This window comes from Protopterus annectens, chromosome 1.part0 (genome assembly GCF_019279795.1).
Source record: "Protopterus annectens isolate FY-2018-M chromosome 1.part0, PAN1.0, whole genome shotgun sequence".
NCBI classification, from domain to species: Eukaryota; Metazoa; Chordata; order Ceratodontiformes; family Protopteridae; genus Protopterus; species Protopterus annectens.
This window is the reverse complement of record NC_056725.1, coordinates 1,571,322,691-1,571,342,453: the sequence shown is the minus strand read 5'-3', so window position 1 is coordinate 1,571,342,453 and position 19,763 is coordinate 1,571,322,691.

The window sequence follows — 19,763 nt, the reverse complement described above, 5'->3', positions numbered from 1 at the left end:
CATGCTTCAAAGCTTGGGTCTGCTCTTCAGTCACTCCCCACTCTTCTGCAGCTTTTATGCAATAGCACCTTCAATGTCCTATTATTTGGTTCTCTAAGTTGACTCTGAGCCCCATTTTAAATTTGAATGGGATAACCTCAGCTATCCTAGCTACATAGTTTAGAGACTCATGCTGAGTAGCTGGATATGATACACTGCTCAGACTGACACCTGATCAAGTCCTGTAGAGGGACATTATCTTGTTTTTTTGTATAGTATTAATTATACATATCCTTCAATATGTGCTGGATCCAAGCAGTTTCTACAGAGTTGACAAAATCATCATCTAATAGGTTCACTTTCAGGTTCATTTCTTCACTGGTTACTGCATGCTTATATCCTGTCATGTAGTCCAACATGGATTTGGCACCTGAACTGCCAGCTATTATTCCAGGCATTCAGCATGTGTTGGTACTCCCCCATTTGTTCTGTCATGCAGGTGTACCCACCCTGTTTTAGACATGTAACTGGTTTGTAAAGTCACATTCCTTCTGTCATCTCTAATTTCATTATCATCATCAACAACCCCATTTTCTCATTTTATACATGGTGTCAGTGGTCACAATAACTGTCAGCATCTCTCGATTCATTGCCTCCCTCCTTCCTTCTAGGATAACCATGCCTGATAGATGCAGGCCTTCTCTCACATATATCACCCATCTGTTTCTGGGATGCCCTTGTTTCTTCTTGCATCCTTCATGACTGTCCCAAATCCTCTTCACCAGATAGAGTTTTACTTTCTTGTAAATGTATCTGAACAACTATAATTTCTTCCGCAAGGCATGCTTTGCAATTGGAACTACTTGGCTTTTGCTTACCGTCCCACAGTGTGCATCCTACCAGTCATCTCAGGCATGTCATCTGTCCCACAGTGTGCATCCTATCACTCATCTCAAGAACTTCATCTGTCCCACAGTGTGCATCCTACCACTCATCTCAGGCACTTAATTTGTCCCACACTGTGCATCCTACCACTCATCTCAGGCACTTCATCTGTCCCACAGTGTGTATCCCACCAGTCATCTCAGGCAATTCATCTGTTCCACGGTGTGCATCCTACCACTCATCTTAAGCACTTCATCTGTCCCACAGTGTGCATCCTACCACTCATCTCAGACACTTCATCTGTCCCACAGTGTGCATCGTAACACTCATCTCAGGCACTTCATCTGTCTCACAGTGTGCATCCAACCAGTCATCTCAGACACGTCATCTGTCCCACGGTGTGCATCCTACCACTCATCTTAAGCACTTCATTCGTCCCACAGTGTGCATCCTACCACTCATCTAAGACACTTCATCTGTCCCACTGTGTGCATCCTACCACTCATCTCAGGCATTTCATCTGTCCAACAGTGTACATCCTACCAGTCATCTCTGACACTTAATCTGTCCCACAATGTGCATCCTACCAGTCATCTCAGGCACTTAATCTGTCCCACGGTGTGCATCCTAACAGTCATCTCAGGCACTTAATCTGTCCCACAATGTGCATCCTACAAGTCATCTCAGGCACTTCCTTCATCCCACAGTGTGCATCCTACCACTCATCTCAGGCACTTCATCTGTCCCACAGTGTGCATCCCACCAGTCATCTCAGGCACTTCATCTGTTCCACAGTGTGCATCCTACCACTCATCTCAGGCACTTCATCTGTCCCACAGTGTGCATCCTACCACTCATCTCAGGCACTTCATCTGTCCCACAGTGTGCATCCTACCACTCATCTCAGGCACTTCATCTGTCCCACAGTGTGCATCCTAACAGTCATCTCAGACACTTCACCTGTCCCACAGTGTGCATCCCACCAGTCATCTCAGGCATGTCATCTGTCCCACAGTGTGCATCCTACCACTCATCTCAGACACTTAATCTGCCCAAAGTGTACATCCTACCACTCATCTCATGCACTTCCTTCATCCCACAGTGTGCATCCTACCACTCATCTCAGGCACTTCATCTTTCCCACAGTGTGCATCCCACCAGTCATCCAAAGCACTTCATCTGTTCCACAGTGTGCATCCTAACACTCAACTCAGGCACTTCATCTGTCCCACAGTTTGTATCCTAACACTCATCTCAGGCACTTCAACTGTCTCACAGTGTGCATCCTACCAGTCATCTCAGACACATCATCTGTACCACAGTGTGCATCCTACCACTCATCTGAAGTACTTTATTCGTCCCACAGTGTGCATCCTACCACTCATCTCAGGCACTTCATCTGTCCCACAATGTGCATCCTACCACTCATCTCAGGCACTTCCTTCATCCCACAGTGTGCATCCTAACACTCATCTCAGGCACTTCATCTGTCCCACAGTGTGCATCCTACCAGTCATATCAGGCACTTCATCTGTTCCACAGTGTGCATCCTACCACTCATCTCAGGCACTTCATCTGTCCCACAGTGTGCATCCTACCACTCATCTCAGGCACTTCATCTGTCCCACAGTGTGCATCCTACCACTCATCTCAGGCACTTCATCTGTCCCACAGTTTGCATCCTACCACTCATCTCAGGAACTTCATCTGTCCCACAGTGTGCATACTACCAGTCATATCAGGCACTTCATCTATCCCACAGTGTGCATCCTACCACTCATCTCAGGCACTTCATCTGTCCCACAATGTGCATCCTACCACTCATCTCAGACACTTCACCTGTCCCACAGTGTGCATCCTACCACTCATCTCAGGCACTTCATCTGTCCCACAGTGTGCATCTTAATACTCATCTCAGGCACTTCATCTGTCCCAGAGTGTGCATCCTGCCATTCATCTCAGGCACTTCATCTGTCCCACAGTTTGCATCCTACCACTCATCTCAGGCACTTCATCTGTCCCACAGTGTGCATCCTACCAGTCATATCAGGCACTTCATCTATCCCACGGTGTACATCCTACCACTCATCTCAGGCACTTCATCTGTCCCACAGTGTGCATCTTACCACTCATATCAGGCACTTCATCTGTCCCACAGTGTGCATCCTTCCACTCATCTCAGGCACTTCATCTGTCCCACAGTGCATCCTATTACTCATCTCAGGCACTTAATTCTTCCTACAGCATGCATCCTAACACTCATTTCAAACACTTCATTTCTGCCACAGTGTGCATCTTACCACTCATCTCAGGCACTTCATCTTTCCCACAGTGTGCATCCCACCAGTCATCCAAAGCACTTCATCTTTTCCACAGTGTGCATCCTAACACTCATCTCAGGCACTTCATCTGTCCCACAGTGTGTATCCTAACACTCATCTCAGGCACTTCAACTGTCTCACAGTGTGCATCCTACCACTCATCTCAGGCACTTCATCTGTCCCACAATGTGCATCCTACCACTCATCTCAGGCACTTCCTTCGTCCCACAGTGTGCATCCTAACACTCATCTCAGGCACTTCATCTGTCCCACAGTGTGCATCCTACCAGTCATATCAGTCACTTCATCTGTTCCACAGTGTGCATCCTCCCACTCATCTCAGGCACTTCATCTGTCCCACAGTATGCATCCTACCACTCATCTCAGGGAGTTCATCTGTCCCACAGTGTGCATCCTACCACTCATCTCAGGCACTTCATCTGTCCCACAGTTTGCATTCTACCACTCATCTCAGGCACTTCATCTGTCCCACAGTGTGCATCCTACCACTCATCTCAGGCACTTCATCTGCCCCACAGTGTGCATCCTACCACTCGTCTCAGACACTTCATCTGTCCCGCAGTGTGCATCTTACCACTCATCTCAGGCACTTCATCTGTCCCACAGTGTGCATCCTTACACTCATCTCAGGCACTTCATCTGTCCCACAGTGCATCCTACCACTCATCTCAGGCACTTCATTCTTCCTACAGCATGCATCCTAACACTCATTTCAAGCACTTAATTTCTGCCACAGTGTGCATCCTACCTGTCATCTCAGGCACTTTATCTGTTCCACAATGTGCATCCTACCACTTATCTCAGGCACTTCATCTGTCCCACAGTGTGCAACCTACCACTCATCTCAGGCACTTCATCTGTCCCACAGTGTGCATCCTACCAGTCATCAGGTACTTCATCTATCTGACAGTGTGCATCCTACCACTCATCTCAGGCACTTCATCTGTCCCACATTGTGCATCCTACCACTCATCTCAGGCACTTCATTTGTCCCACAGTGTGCATCCTACCATTCATCTCAGGCACCATCTGTCCCACAGTGTGCATCCTACCAGTCATCTCAGACACTTAATCTGTTCCACAGTGTGCATCCTACCACTCATCTCAGGCACTTAATTTCTCCCACTGTGTATCCTACCAGTCATGTCAGGCACTTCATCTGTTCCACAGTGTGCATCCTACCACTCATCTCAGGCACTTCATTCTTCCCACAGCATACATCCTACCACTCATTTCAGGCACTTCATTTCTCCCACAGTGTGCATCCTACCACTCATCTCAGGGACTTCATCTGTCCCACAGTGTGCATCCTACCACTCATCTTAGGCACTTCATTCTTCCCACAGCATACATCCTACAACTCATTTCAGGCACTTCATTTCCCCCACAGTGTGCATCCTACCACTCATCTCAGGGACTTCATCTGTCCCACAGTGTGCATCCTACCACTCATCTCAGGCACTTCATCTGTCCCACAGTTTGCATCCTACCACTCATCTCAGGCACTTCATCTGTCCCACAGTGTGCATCCTACCAATCATCTCAGGCACTTCATCTGTCCCACAGTGTGCATCCTACCACTCATCTCTGGCACTTCATCTTTATCACATCTCGCTTCCTTATCTGGTCAGCTTTACCTACCTAGGTTTCTCTATCATGCACTAGCACTGATCATGCTACTGTTCAATACAGCCTACTTTTCAGCTTCTCTGGCATTATTCTGAAACACACTATCACTAACACAAACTACCAGTTGGCAACAGACCCTCTGATTCTAGCTTTGACCTCTTCATTCAGACTTCCCACCTCCTCAATCACCCCTCCCAGATATCTGAAGCTGTTAACCTATTCCACCATTTTCCCTTCTGTCTCAGTTTTGGCTGCCTGATTTCCCCCATTTGCTGCCATGACTTCTGTTTTATCTGTATTTATTTCATCCCATGCACTTTCAGTTTTGCATTACGTTCCTTTATTTGCAGAAGTTCTTGATCAGATTCTGCCTGCAATGCCACATTATCTGAATAGCGTAGTTTGGTTGATCTGTTTCCTCTGACCTATTTGCTAATGTAGTCCATAAATAGTATGAACAGCAGTGGGCTCAGAGATGAATACCGATGCATACCCACTCCCACTGGGAACCCCTTTTTGACTCCAAACACTGTTCACCTTTGCATCATTTGGCCCTTGAACATAGCCTGCACTAACTCTAACAATGTTTCCGGAACATTGAACCATTGCAGGACTGTCCAAATCATCTTTCTTGGGAACTTGTCATATGCTTTTTCCAAGCCTAGGAATGCCCAGTTTGACTCTTTCCTCATTTCTAAACTTCTTGTCGTCTGTCAATCAGCTGCAAATGTTGGGTTGGTTTTATTGCATCCTGATCTGAATCCAAATTGCTCATCACCCATTTTTCTTTTCTACTACTCTGTGTGTTTATTTGTCAATCACTCTCTCTAGAACTTTCATGCAGAGTGACAGGAATTTGATACCTCTATACTGCCCATCGCTGTGAATGTCCCTTTGTTTTACAATGGCACTAGAATGTTTATTCTCCAGCCATGTGGAATATGCTTTTATTTCCATCATCTTGAGACATTTCTCCCTTAATTCACTCAAGTATCTTGGGCATATCTATCATGACCTCATCTGAGCCTGCTGCTTTGTCTGACATACTTTTTTTAGTGCTTTTATTACTTATTCTAGAGTGGGATACTCTTCTTCTTTTATTGTAGGTTGTATCTGTGGCAATACAGTTTCTGTGGGGTTTTCTTCATTCAAAAGCTGTTGGAAGTACTCCTGTCTGCCTCTGATGTCCAGTGGACTTGTGGAAAGGTTGTTGCTAGAATGTCTTATGAACAGTGTCTGATGACTATTTCCTTTTTTTCTGCCTTTACCTTTGAGATATCTACTGATTTACTTTTCAAAAGTTGGGTTGGTAGAGTGCCTCTACTGCCCTGTTCTTTGCTGCTGCAACTGCTCTCATTGGATCATAGGAGGTTACTAGGCTAATGGCCCTGGAGCCCTTACAAAGCCAGCCAAGAGTTTATCCAAAAAGAAACCTCAGTCAGCACTTGTCACCCCTGTCAATGAGGGACACAGGTGGAACCCCTGGGACACATTTTTAGTTTCCTATCCACTCATCAAGGTTGCCATTAAAGAGGGTGGGCAAGGTGCTCTGTTTGACATGTATGGGAAGTCTATTCCAGAGACAAGACAGCCTCTGTGAGACAAACCTGTCTCTCCAGCAGGTTTTGTTGATGTCCCATATTAGATTCAGGCCTTTCAAGCTGGTAATGTGCGAGGAGTTAGACTTACGGATATTGAGCATCGGGTTCCTATTAGATGACCGAAGATGCATTCTTTTGAATGCATCTTGGTCAAACTTAAAAAGACGAAAAGGCAAAATGACGAAGCAGCATATAAGCAAATTCTTTCCCTGGGAAAGAAATTGCTTGGTCGCGTCCATTACTTTGGTGTTTTTGTTACTGTAGTGCGATCTCAGAGTTGGTATATTTAAGTAGTGGGTGTTGGGGGCATAGCCCCCCATGTATGGAGGTGTGGGTGGCAAAGCCCCGCACTTTTTTTTTGGAAAAGCAATTTTTTTCCCTTGGAAAAAGATCGCTGTTCTAAGCGTTCATGCTTGTAAGCTTTCACTTACATGGGGTTGATAAATCATCGTTCGCTTTTCTAAGTGTTTGATGGTTTAATATAGACCTGGAGAATCTCTAGTAGGGCATGGTCCAAGATTGCCTTGTAGGCAAGACACAGATCACCTCTGAGCAATCTGTACGATACCAAGTAGAGTGATAGTAATTTGAGCCTGTCTGCATAGGACAGGTGTTGGAGGCCATGGATTCTCTTTGTGAGGTATTCCTGTGGCCTTTCCTGTTAGTGCGGATGTTTGGAGAGGTACATACCAGATGGGGTGTTATGCTCAATTATTAGTCTAATGAAGGAGGAGTACAGAGAGGTAATACCCTCCTTTTTTCTGGATGCAATACCTTTACTTATGAGATGAATCAAGTAAAAGGCTTTTCTGACCACTGCCGCTACATGATGGTTGATCTTAAACTCATTGTCAGCCAACCAACATTCCTTTTCAGTCTGGTCTATCTTTTCTGTCTCCCACATTTTCCTACACCCCTTCTTTCTTTTGATGACTTCCTGGACTTCTGCACTGCACTGCACCACCAGCTTTCATTATGTACCTTATTTCTGTACCAGGCTTGGCTGCTTATCTGTTCCATAGTCCGCCCACATGCTGTTTTAATGCTCTTCTTTATCTCCACTTATTTCCTCTTCTTCCTGAGGAGCTAGATCCCTGAACATTTTCTTGAACTCTTGTGCTTTCTCTCCAGTCAACTTCCAGGTCTTCAGCCTAGTCTCTATTGACCTTAGAGCCTTGAGTGACCACTGTTTGCAGCTGATTGTGACAACCAGTGGTTGATGCTGTGGGCAGCCTGTTTCACTGGAGATGACTGCAGAATTGCTTATTCTACCCCAGTGCCCTTTCCTTACTAGAAGGAAGTTTAACTGAATTGCATAATGACCTCTCTTGCATGTGATGATGTAACTGTCTTGTCTTGCCGAACCATATGTTGGCCATCAATAAGCCACTTACTAGGTAAAGTCTAGAACAGCCTCTCTCAGACAGCCTTCATATCCTGTTCTTTCTGTCCCAATATGTGCATTCAGGTTCCCCATTATCAGTGGCAATTCATGCTGTTCTGCTTTATCTAGTAAATGCTGCAGCTGCTGCTGCTTGAATGCACTCATTTCCTTGCTATCACAAATCTGTCATGAGGCATAGGCTGCGATTATCATCCTTACACTGGAGTCTGATTGCCATGAGTCTGTTAGTAATTCTGATGACAGTTTTTACTGTTTTTTGAAGCCTCTCCCTAACCATAGTTCCCACACCATTTCTAGTCTGTACTTCCCTTGAGTAGTACACTCTGGATATAAAGCTATTAAGCTTTGCTGCACTCGTCTTCCATCTTGTTTCCTGGATATAGAGGATGTTCAACCTCCTCTTTTTTATCATCATGTCTTCCACTTCCAGGCTTCATCCTGTCAGTGAACCTACAGCGAGTGTAGCAATCCTTAGTTAATGTTTGGCATGTTGATTTGTTCTGCATCCAGCATTTCACTCAATAGAGCTATCACAGGAAACCTAAGCTGGACAACTGGATTCTGGCCAGCCATAAGCTTATTGATACAGGGCTGCTGGGCTTTATGGTGTCACACACTGGCCAATAGAGAAACATAAAGTCCTGCCACTGCTAACCTTGGTCACTTGCATAGGTTGGAGTAAGCCAGGTCTTCATCGCTAACATTTCCTTTGTAAGCACTTAATTCTTAGAGCCCAAACAAACTGCATGCATTTTATTGAACTCATCCTTTATTTGTGTAAATATGACTCCATTGGATAGCCAGCTTTACATCTACTTTGAAGCATCAGCTGACATACACTCTGCACTGCTCTGCACAGCTGAGAGGTCTTATCTATTTCACAGACTTTTAAGGAAAATGTCAGCTGTTCTTGTTGAATTCTCCATTTCCATACATGTGTATCTCGATATCTATATACACGCTGCACATAATGAATGCCAGTTGAAGTCAGACCAGATGCCAAAAGGATTTTAAAGCAAATCAGTGCTACTGGAAAATGTAATTTGATCATGCCTGGAATACCTATATCATACAACCATTTTAGAATTGTACATCATAACTTGTTGATGCCCATGGGGGCCATCTCATGAACGCTTTAACTCATTCCTTCCAAAGCAATGGAGCTCTGGAAGTTTGCACTATAACTTCCAATGGGTGGAGCCTACATTTTTTTTTGATAGAATCAAACTGTCCTTACATTCCAAACAAATGCTCATATCTCTGGAACCATAGAGGTTACTAAAGTAGTGCAAATGGCAAACTCTTCAGCACAAGCTATTGTTTATAGTGGCAGTGTTCTTCAGGTTCTAGGTTTTAAACTTGATTTTCTAAGTCACAGTAAATACAGAAACTATTAAATGTATAATATTTTATAAACAACTTACGATATCTGAAGAACCAGTCAATTTACCCATGTATTGTTAGAAATATTTTGTTCATGCCATTGAGAGCTTTCATAGGAGGCTAAACTGTTCTGCCTGTGATACTTGATTGTCAAGATATTTAGAAAAACTAGACATTTATGAGAATGTAAATACTATTTGAACAACAATTAATATCTCTCTACCTGCACTAGACTGAGGTTAGCTATCAATACAGTTGTGTTTGCCATTGTGTAAGCTTTAAGATGGAATGTTTTAATGCTTTGTCTATAGAGTAGTTTTAAATTTTTTATTGCAAATATGAACAATCAATATTGGATGCCTATGGTCCTTAGTAGGACGCAACTGGAGAAGGTCCTGCAGGCATTAGTCACCTGTAATGACTGAAAAGGGAAACTTTAGTTATACTTGCATATTGAAAAGTACTTGTGGTCATTAAGACGGAATCTACACATGGTAATGTTTCAGTAATTGGTGACTCCATAGCCAGGAATACAGACACCGCTTTCACTAGACTGAATAAGGTTAGGAAGGCAGTTAGTTGTCTCTATGGAGCCAGGATCCAAGACATAACAGGGGCTCATAGAATCCTCCTTTGAGACAAATATGATTATAACCTGACGATGACCCATGTGGGGTTGAATGATCATAGGTGGTCAATCCAGAGGGACATGCAGGAGGATATGCAGGAGGATATGATTGAGTTTGCTATGCATGTCTCTAAGGCAGGAAATGCACTTGTCTTGAGTGGTATATTTCATTCCCTTGGAATGACGGTGAGATTCATAGAAGAAATAAATGGCTTTGATAATTGGCTATGTATCTGGTATCATTATAGGGGGATCTAGCGTGTGTCAGGTTGGGACTAGATGATTTGCAAGCCTTCCTGTTTTGCTAGGGATGATCAATACCTCTACTATTAAGGCTTTTTTCTTCATGGCCAAAGTAATTGCTGCCACCATAGTGCTTCTTTTAGGCAGAGTCTTTCTGTGTATCTACTCAATGCAAAGAGTCAAAGCAAACAAAAAAAAATGCCCAGACTTGAGGCACTCCTGAAACGTGAACCCATTCTTGTATGTGTAGCTACCGATGTGTGGTTTCAAAGCAATGAAAGAACTCTCTTCCAGGGTTTCGTGCCTATCCTCTATTCAGACCTTCTGGCAATTGTGTGATGGCATAACCTCATGACAGATTCAGTGGGAAGCCAGATATGAACTCCTAGATGCCAAAGCACCCTAAACAAGATTAAATACCATTTCATAGCTATCTAGCTACAGAACACCATTTGTGTCCTCATCTGAGCATGATAGCTATCTTAATACCTTAGTTGAAATTCCATATTAAAACTAATACCTTTCTAGTGGGGGACTTCAATTATCTATCAATAAACTAGCTGATGTGCATTGCCATTAGATAACATTTACAACACTTCTTTGATATTATAAATGTGCTTGCAGGGGAGGTACCACCAATTTTAAAGAAAAAGGTCACTGATTTATTGTCCAATTTAACAAAGTAAGTCTCTAAACTCAGATGTGTTTGCAAGTGAAGTACCACCAGTTTTAAAGGAAAAGATCGCTGATTTATGGTCTAATTTAATAAGTGAAGATGATACATATGGAGGTATCCAAAGCTTGACTGCATTTGTGAGGATAAGTTCTAGAGTATTGGGGCCCCTTGTAAGATGGTAGTTAACTGCATAAGTGCAGTAACATTTATAATATCAAGAGACCTTAATGGCTCCTAACCAAAGAGATAAGGGGCCTTAAAAATCTTAGCTACCAGGACAGACTGGCAGCCCTTTTTCTGTACTCAGTTTCTTATACATACTTCCATTGAGATCTATGTCTAAACTGTTGAGTCATGAAAGATCAAACTCTCTTTGGGCTTCTCTTCCATCACGGAATAAATTGTTTCTTAAATACCTGGTTAAAGGGACTATATCATCATCAACAAAATAGTAAAGCACATTGGTGTGATAGATTTGAATCCCATTGTATCATCCACCTTTGAATCAAATTTCATCTACATATCAGTTGGATAGGTAACCCCAAATTATCAATGAGTCTGTCTTGTAATACTCTCCTTGAAGCTGGATGGAGCTTTTGAATATGGGTTATTGGCTTGGCTAACAGTGGTGTGCAGACTAATTGCCTAGTCCATAACCTACAAACCCATGAATTTATAACATAAGCATGCTAAATACATTAAAGAAAATAAACAGGACTCAACTATAAATCCATATTGCATTGATACATTAATTAAAATATGCCACCACATTCATAAACATTGTTAAATATTGGGATACAAGATCTTTATGACTTAGCATTTGCACACTGTCATGACATTGGTGCTGTTCGCAAACACAACTGACCCAGTGTCAGAGTGCAACCTGAGCTACATCACAATTAATAAGATGCACAGTGTACAGGCATCCAGTCAGATGAATGACTGCTCCCTTATGTGGGGTAACAGTATCTCTTACAATATAATGGTGTTATCATCTTCACAGTTCATGATCATTTCTCTTTCTAGGTCCTGTTCGTTTTTCACATTTTAAAAATATGTAGTTCTGTACCTATCTCGACTTCAAATTCATTAAAGTGGTTATGTCCTAATTACTAATACAATAATCAAAATAAAGCACAACCAAATAATACAATAGTACACATCTTAATTATTATAAAAATGAATCCTTATTCACAATAAATAGACTCTAAAATGCCCAGATACACACATCAGTGCCACTAAAAAGTCTCCCAAACAGCATTAAATGCACATTCAAGTAGTAGAGCATTTAACATGTAATGTCCATTGATGTTAATTTTACCACATTTAAACTTTATAAAAAAGAACGTTCCTCATCTCAGTTCTAAGAAGTCCATGTTCCTCACAGTTTAGTACTGAAAAACAAATTAAACATTCCTCCTTAACTAAAACTGCTGCCAGAATATATACCAGCTTTTGCCCATCTGCTCTAAACCATGAAAGGCATCATTCTATATCCCCAAACGTAGAAGGTTGAGACCTTTTCTAACAAATGAAAATAAGGCCACCTAGCGACGCTGTGGTCCTGCTGTCTGAGGTACAGCCTCAACCTAGCCTCCCCAGTTCTAACACACAGAACTTCTACCACCCAATAAACAAAAGATCAAGAAGGGAAAAAACTCTAAAAATAATCTGCTAGGCAGCACTCTAAGAACGATCAATCATAAACAAATTCCAACAAGACATTAGAGACCACCTGAAGGAATAGCATGGATAGCAGACTGAGTTTCTTGTTCACGTGGAGTCATCTGCCACCATATTTGGACATATACAGCATGGTATGTCATTTTCAGTTTGCAGAGCTACCTGTTGGCAGGTAGATAAGCAAATTACATGTGTAAAAACATGCTACCATTTTTTTAAAGGATTACAACTGCCCTCGAGACTTGTAGTCCTGCTGCTACATCATTGTATTAATCAATAGATGTATGCAATTTGTTACAATTATGTTTTTTCAAAGGATGAAAGAATAAGACTGGTATGACAATGCTGCAAACTTGCTTAGCATGAAAGACATGAGGTCTATGGGAGATACTGCTGAGGAGTTACCCACCTAAATGACACATTGTCTTCTATGTAACAGCAAAGATAAAGCATGCCTTGGGGATCTAATCTCTCAAATTTTGATAACATTCTAGCAACTATGTCTTAATAAATATTTTACCTCACATTACTCAGAAAGCATACATCAGTTAGTCTACATAAAGCCTATACTAAAATCACTACAAGCACAAATTAGTATGAATATAACTGCCTTTTTAAGGAAAAGTAGCTTGTAACACCAAGACACAATATCTGTACATATTCCTGACTATTTGATCTCCTCTTTTTTATTTTATTTTTATTTTAGCATAAAAAATTAATGAGTCTCACACAATTTGTCAGTGGCAATCTACTCTAGATGATACTTTGTTTTCTATGCAACTATTGTTCAAAAGTCATGGGAAACAGCCATTTATCAGTAAGTCAGTGTCATTGTCTATGCCTGTGGAACAGTGCTGATATGTATTTCATGCATATGAAGGGATCTTCTCCTGTAATATCTCCCACTTGTATTTCATATATTTTATCTGATAACTGAGAGAGAGTGCTGGTTCTACTGCAGCTTTTTTTAATATAATTTATTTTTATTTTATTTTATTTTTATTTTTATTTTACATTTGTTAACCGGGCTAGTCCAACTGGATACATGTCCATTTTCAGTAGAGGCCCGGGGAGATAAGCTCCACATTAAGTAAATAATACAGATAAGCATAAAAGAAAAAAAGAAGAATTTTCAAATAAGAACGTAATATTGAGAGAAGTGAGTACAGAGTTTATGACAGGAGTACAGTACTACAGAGAAAGAGAGTACAGAGTTTAGCACAGCAGTACAGTACTATCGATACAAAGTCTAACACAGAAATACAGTCCTATTTACATAGTAAAGGGTATGACATTAGTGAGTACAGAGTTTAATACAGCAATATAGTACTATTTACATGGTAAAGGGTATGATATTCAACATACTGTATGTTAGGAATGAAGGCACAGATTTAAAAAGTGAATTCAGGTAGTCTTAAAGTATGCACAAGAGAGTTTGTGTATATGCATTTAAAACCGAATGTTATACTCATAGTAAAAAGATAGTTAGTCTGTATACAGATGGTAGAGTTTTGCTAATAGCCGAATGAGTATACAAAGATCAAATACAGTGATATTTCCCTGGGAGTAGGAAAGTAAAAAAGGGGGTTAAGTGAAAGATTACTCATTCCACACTATGGGTTTTGGGTGCAAGGTATACAGTGATGTTGCACTGGGGAGTATCAGTCAGGGTTAGTACAAGGGCATAGCCATTGTATTTTTAGGAAGATTTTTAGTTGCTTTTTGAAGAGTGGTAATGATGACTGAGATGCAAGTATACCGGGAAGCCTATTCCAAGTCTTCCCCACAGAGTTTGAGAAAAGAGAATCACCTGCTCTGCTGTGGGATTTCTGGATGGTGACCAGTAGTTTATTTGCTGAGCGAAGAGTAGTAAAACTAGAGCAGGGAGAGATGAGGCTACTGAGAATAGGAGTATTACTAGGATGGTACAGAATCTTATGCGTAATGGTGAGTTGTTGAAATTCTAGCTTATTTTGCATTTCTAGCCATCTTAGCTGTTTGAGATTTTGACAATGGTGAGTTCTAAATGGGGAGCCAGTAGCAAATCTGGCAATATTGTTATAGGATGTGGTTAGCTTATTGAGGTTACTTTTGGAAAGATTAGTATAAATGGGGGAGGCATAGAGGAGAGTAGAGATCAGATGGCTCTGGGCAATGGTAGTTTTGGCTTCAGGGGTAAGGAAAGGTTTTATCCTATATAAGGTTTTATCCTATATAAGGATATAAATCCTTATAATATAATATATAAGGCTATATTACAATCCTATATAAGAATTGTCCATGCATTTAGCTATAGAAAAGTATACATGAAAAAAATTACAACCAAGACCAAACACTGTAAAAATTGAAAGATTAATTACAACAAGATGACTTAAACTAAATTCCAAGATCAGGTTCTACTGAATGTTACAAACACTTTATGAACTTAAAGAATATCAAGAACATGAGGAAGACAGAAAAGAATAGGATAGTTAGTGTGAGGATAAAGAGCTAAGCATATTTCTAGGAGTTCACTAGAAGGAGTTTGTATGAGCTGATTAGCTAGCTGAATTGGCAGAGTGATGCAGACTAGGATTTGGACAGAATCTAAATAAGAGTGGTTATCATGCACATTCTTTAAGGAGATGGGATTTAAGATTAACATTTAATCTGGTTTAATGGATTACATGTCTTCATTAAAGAAACAAGTTCTATACTACTGTGTTAATATTACTTATATGTGATCCCAGGATTGTGAACAAGGCCTATTTACACGTGTGACTGGTGAAAGCATTGTTCCTTGGCAGGCAACTTCTGATGTTACCTATTGATGTGTAAAATGAAAATGTTTGCAGTATAGGGGTTGTGTACACTGTGCTATGCTTCTGACATGACAGAATTAGTTTCTGATTCTCTCCTTGCTGTAAGCATGTTAGTAATCATTCAAGACATGATATCATTTCACAGCCACATTATACTGGACAACATATCAGCTATGATGAGCAAGAAGATGTATTGATTATTATGTAGAAACAGATAGTCGGTACTTATATAACCATAATTATCAGCACCAGTAGAAATTCATGCACTGATATTCTTATATTTATGAATCATACCCGAACTCACTTACTCTCTAGTTGATGGGATGGGAGTAATGAACTGCAGGGGGTTCAGGCATGTGCGTTCTAAAGTGCCAGACCTAAATAGCTCTGCAAAGCATTTATGAATATCATTTATCTTCCACAATTGAGGATATGTGTTTTGTTTTTAGAAATTTTAAAAATTGTTGTGACTTTGACATGTTTAAGTAATCCTTGTGGAAAACGTATTCATTTCTACCAAAAAACAGACCAATGTTTAGTATAAAAAACGAACAATAAACACAATGAAAAAAATATATAACTAAATTACTTTCTGGTTTCTTTACAGAAAAGAAATATAGAGAATAATTAAAAACTAAGAAAGAAATTTATAATTGTGTCTTAATTTATGTTCTTAGAATTTATTGACCATATGCTGCTGTTGATATTATGTTAATCCCCAAAATATGCTTGAATCCACTTTTTACATTCTGCAATAAGAAGAAATTGTAAGATCATAAACAATTAATTCCACCTGAGCTTTCTAAGCATTAAGGGTCATCATTTTCTGAATAGGTAAACACTTAACAAAGGATGCAGAAAGGTATGCATTGTGCCAAAAGATGACCAAGAATAATTGAGCTTTACTTATGATATTAAATCACTCCAAATGCGATAAAACATAGCAGCTAAATATTGAATCTGAAAATTTATTTCATTATTAAAACAGAGATCAAAGAAACATTTAAAATTGAAATAATCAAGAGTTAAGTAATTTCCTTGTTGCTCTATCAAAATGTAGTACAATTATGGTTAAAAATTATCATCATGATGAGATTAATAAGTAGTCTTTGATTTGTGAATAATCTGCATTTGTTTAACAATTGTTGTGCATGGAGTCACACACTGTCATACATAAATTCAAATTGATTAAGTATCTTGATAAAATTAAAGTGATCATCTCATCTGAAATCTTTAAGCTTCTTCACTACTAGCTGATAGAGAATTAGAAATTGGTTAAGCACCTGTTATCAAGTTTTCAACATTTATATTTGTATGACTAATAATGATTTATCTGATACATTAGTGATGTGCAATGCCATTAAATGTATCTTACATGTAGGAATTGCTTTTCAAAGCATAATCATCCCTTATGGGTTCCATAGAGGATTTGATTGCAAATGACCAGTAAGTTTTGATTTCAAAAGTTTAATGAATTTACTAGTCTATCATATTCAACCAGAAATACACTTGTAGATTAATTTGAATGTTTTTATTTACTCTAATTTAGGTCTTATTAATATGATATATGTAGATCATGCTTAATAGTTTAAAATGAAACAGACTAGCTTCAAGGTTGCATTTAATCTGATGAAAGGTAGGAAACAATTCTAGTATGGAAATCTGTCGATTATCCATGAGTTACTTAGTATCCAGACTTGCAATAAATTATCTCAAATGCAGGAAACTGATAATGGTTAAACATTTTCTTATTATAATTATTGTTATTATTGTTTAGAGGTATAAAATAGATTTGTCCAAGTTAACTTTGTAAATTGAAACTAAACTGATTGTATCTAAAAGTAAAGAAAGTTAAACCGAGAGATACACTAGATTCAACATGATATCATATGCAACAGCCAAAGTTAGAATTTCAGTTGTCTGAAATTGGATTATTTTGAATAACTGGTGTTGTGTTATGTCCAGAATAAAGGCACTGTGTATGAATTTAACAGATGGAGGGATAGGGATATCCATGAAGGGCAATCACATTTAATTTAATTATGGTTATAGCAAACCATTGTTACAAATATGAATGAAAGAACAGGAACAATCAACAGACAGCAAGGAAACAAACAATTGTGAATATTTTAAATTAAAAAAGTATTTTAATAAAACATGAATATGTACTCTTTCAAAAGCTTTTTAGGTATACAAGGCAAAAGTAGCTCCCCTTCCTGGACTATTGATATTTTGATAGAAAACATGTTTAAGAGTGTTGTCTTGTGTTTGTCAGTTTCATAAAACCATGTTGAAAGGGATATAGTAGATAAGAACATACAAGTCTAAGGATGATGAGAAAAACACCAGTGAAATACTCCATCTTAGTGTTTACCAACAAAATAATGTTGTTGCACATAATTAGTTTAGGGTCAGAATTAGGTTCAGGAAAAATGAATGAATATTAGTTTAAGTCTTTAATGACAGTATTAACTATGCAACTGAACAGTTTTAGGAAAACATTAATCACTTTGCCTCATACTTTTTATATAAATAAACAGTCAAACCATTTGATTCTACTGCATTCTCAATTTAAAGTAATCCATAATCTTATAGATTCATAGGCAAGTACTAGGTCAGTTGTCTTTATTGGCCATTTTAAGCCTAGCTAATTTCTTGTTTTAGGCTCAAATCAACCTACCCCATTTGGTTAGAGATAAGCCTTACCCATCCCATGGCCAATAATTACCCCTAATGAGAATAACTGTAGTACCATAAATAATTTGAGGAGACCTATGCATGAGATAAAACATTTGGCAGATGCAGCTATCCATTAGTAGTACAGGGGCACTCCTGGTGTACATTTTCTGTTTCCCATCCATAGATCCAAACTGAGCTGGAATATAGACAGGGATGAACTTTATTTTATGTGGATTGTGAGTCTGTTTCAGCACAGTGGTATTCTTGGCAAAATATACCTGTACTGCCAAACCATTCTGTTGATGTTGCAAAAGAGGATTAGATGTTTAAATTGAGTACATATGATACCATTTGACCTGTTAATGTCTACTAAATCCATCAGTACTGGGTTGGAAGATGCCTTGTAAACCAAATACAGATCACCTCTGAGCAGTCTGTAGGATACAGGGTATAATAACAGGACTTTGAGTCAGTCTATGTAGGACATGTTGTTTAGACCTTGCATCCTTTTAATAAGGTATTTTTGTGGACATTCCAGTTGTTGCATGTGTTTGGACAGATACATTTCAAAGGGGACATTATACTTAATGAATGCCGTAGTGAGGGATGAGTAAAGGAGGGCAATAACGTCCCTAGATCTAGATGCAATTTCTTTGTTTATAAGCCATGCAGTATAGAATGTCTTTCTTACAACAATGGTTACATTGGTTAAAAGATAGATCACTGTTCACATAAGTTCCCAGATCCCAAACAGCTGGGTCAATTCTTAGGAATATATTGTCAATGTGTTAGTTCCCTGTAATAGATGACTTCCCAAGGGATACAATAATGCATTTTGTGGCATTCAGTTTCAGACCATGATTTTAGCACCAGTTATTTACTAGGGACAAACAATTCTTCAAGGTGGCTAAATTATTTGGGGATTCGATGACTGTTACTAGCTTGCAGTCATGTGCAAACTTAATTAGCCAGAGATCGTTGATACTGGCTTTTACTTCGGAAAAGTAGATGCCAAACAACAGATGACTCAGCACAGAACCCTGTGTGTGTGTGTGTGTGGGGGGGGGGGCACTTTGTTTGTGACTGGCCTGTTGTGGAAGAAGCTTCCCTTATTTTGATCTTCTGTGTCCCATCTCTTAGCAAGCTGGCAATCCAGCAGGTGACATAGGGGTTTATTCCCAGTTTATTTGGCTATTCTAATATGCCTGAGTGGGAAATTGTGTCAGAAGCTTTGGCCAGGTTGAGATATATGGTGTTAACTGTTTTGCCTTCTTCCATTGCTTTGGTGACCTTTTCAAAAATCCACCAGGCTGAGTAAACACGATCTTCCCTTGTCCTGTGTTTCGAGGTTCCCTATGTCCTGACTGATTAATTATTAATCCTTTTCACATGCATTTCTGTATGAAGCTAACAAATAAGATGATTCAGTAACATAGGATCTTTGTGGCTAAATAAAAAATATTTCCAGTATTGTTATTGATAGTATTGCTCTTCAAATGACTATATATATATATATATATATATATATATATATATATATATATATATATATATATTCTTGAGTTCAGTTTTAAAATAACTGAAACTATACATTAGTTTGCAAAGCACGCAACAAGATAAGATGAAACATTTTGTAGCTTACTGTCAGCAACAGCTTACTGGGAAATGCAACATTGTTGACATCGTTCCCAGATCTAGTAAATCAATTAACAGTGATGCTTTTAAGAAAGTGATATATGAACATTTTTTTTTAATTTTTAAAATGTTGCCTTTTGTGTGTAAATTGAACATACTGGCAAATTTTTAATTTTTGGCAGCACATATTTTCC